This window comes from Mus caroli, chromosome 2, assembly GCF_900094665.2.
Source record: "Mus caroli chromosome 2, CAROLI_EIJ_v1.1, whole genome shotgun sequence".
Lineage (NCBI taxonomy): Eukaryota > Metazoa > Chordata > Mammalia > Rodentia > Muridae > Mus > Mus caroli.
The window spans coordinates 170,721,650-170,724,118 of record NC_034571.1 but is presented as its reverse complement, the minus strand read 5'-3'; positions in this window follow the sequence as shown (position 1 = coordinate 170,724,118).

Genomic DNA, 2,469 nt, shown 5'->3' with positions numbered 1-2,469 from the left:
TAAGGACCGTCCTGGTGACACCAGGAGGGTGAGACTTCTGTCTTCATGATGTTATGTACTTCAGATTCTGTGACTTACCCTGAACTGTCCTGGTCAAGTACATGGNCATCTCCAGTGGTTATTAGCTATTTCCTGTAGTGAAAATTCTCTCTGGAAAGAAAGTAAAGGATGTATGCCTAGTTCTATTGCATCTTCCTATGCCTGCTCTTTTCTGAAGGGAAAGAGAGGAGCAATGGATATGGGGAAGAGGGGAGATGGGCAAGGTCAGGGAGAAGGGTAAAGGGGGCTGCAGTGGGGATGTGTTGCATATGAGATGAATGAAAGACAAAAACTCCCAAGAATACAAGAGGCTTGCTGATGGTAGCACACACCTTTAATCCCGGCACTTGGGAAGCAGAGGCAGGCGAATCTCCTTGGGAAGCAGAGGCAGGCGAATCTCTGTGAGCTCCGAGCCAGCTTGGTTTACAGAGCTAGTTCCAGGATGACCAGGGCGACATAGAGAAGCCCTGTCTCGAAACAAACAATTACAAGAGAGTTCCAGGAACTCACAAGAGATTTACCAACACTTGCCACACTCTTCTCCAGGTTATATAAACTGTAACCGATTGCTGCGACAAGGGGACACTCCAGCATAGTTGACTGCAACCAGGAAACTCAAGCAGCCTCCTTGACTTGTCACTCAGCCTGATATGAGCCTTGTGACTGAGCATCTGAGTCACCTTCACTTTTGTAAGTGACCCTTACATCTTAGTAGTTTTTACTCATTGTCATACAGTCTGTTGCAGAGGGACATCATGGCAGCAGGAACATGAGGCAGCGTGGTCATGTCTGCAGTTAGGAAACAGAAAGATGATGGCTGGTGCTCACCTCACTCTCCCTTTCTTTGTTTATTCAAGAATGCAGCCCATGGNATGGCACTGTCCANATTTGGGGAATGTCTTCCCACCTCAGTTCCAATCTAGAGACTTCTTCACAGACAACATGTGCAAAGGCTCGTTTCCATGGTGGCTCGAACTCCCATCAAGTCTGCTAAGATTAACCACTAAATACCCACGCTCCAATCAGTAATTCTAGTAAACTCATTGGTTCACAAGCTAGACTTGGAATTTCTTCTTTGGTCTGTCATTAACGTCCTGCCTGCAGTGAACAGANACTTGTTGTNTTACCCAGGAAAAGCTATGTAACACCTGTGTGGTTCAGACAAAGGCCAGAGAGACCAGGCTGAGGGGAGGGACTGTCAGGATTCAACTGTAAACTGGTTTGGAAGAAGGCCTCATACAGTTTGCACAGACTTGAGATTGGGATNGGAACTCACACTGTTTATCTGAAGTGTGAACTATNCTGCCCTGATTTGGAGACTTGGTGGTTACTCAGCAGGGACACAGATGAGTCAGATATGAGTGTGGGCCACCTCTAGGGTTTCAAGCAATATATATAGTACATATATACAGGGGTTTAGGGTTTCCATGGGGGAGGGGAGGACAGGGCTGCCAGGGCTTCTGTTGAGACTGGCTCTAGCCTTGCCACCTGTTTCCAGGGTTGGATTATCTCTCTCTTCATCAAAAGGGCCAGAATGCACAGATGCATTCACTGAAGAAGCAATGGCTGCCCTTACTCCTCAGGAAGTAGAGGTTGAGTAAGACCAGCCTCACATGTGCCCAGCGTTTGCAAAGTTCCAGAGTCTAGCAGGAACTATGGAACATTGGTTTATTAAGGAGGTCAAGCCAGGTCCCACCTCCTGTTTGGTGCAGAAGGAGGTGCTTTGACCACTTCCAGCAGGAAATAGGATGCATGTAGCTTGTGGATGTCTCACAGCTTGTGCTATTCTGTCCTGGAGATATGCAGCCTCTCTGAATCTGCTCTGTGGGAGTAAGGTTGGGTCCCACCAGGGGCCTTTCTGGCTGTCTCAGGGATGGACAGTTTAGAAGTGCAGTCCTCTNCTGGGGTTGGACAGGTTAAGGTTGTGGATGTGTTGTGCCCACTTCCTGCCAGGTGTTCTCCCTACAGTATCCTCTTAGGAGCAGAGTTTGTGATTCAGATGGTAGTGCCATGAGAGTTTCCCACACGGGGGCAAGCTAACTGCTTTGCTTGGATGGATGTGCCTGGGAGAGGCTTCAATGGAGAGGTTCACAGTGGGAGACCAGCGGCCGATTATCCTCAGCTGGACAAGAAGGCCTTCTGTCTCTCCCACGCCAACCTTGGCTATGATCTGGGTCTGCCTAATCATCCCACCTCATTCTCAGTATCAAGATCAGCNTCTGTACTAGAGTCTGAAGGGAGTGTCTTTCATCTGTCTGCCTGTCTGTCTGTCTGTCTCTCTCTCTCCTTCCCTCACCCTCTCCCTCNATTCCCCCTTCCTTCCTTCCTAGANAAGATGAGTTCTCACTCTGCTATCCAGGCTGGCTTCAGACTCTTGAGCTCAAGTGAGTCTTCTGCTTCAGCTTCCATGTGCAGAGGGCCCAGGCATGT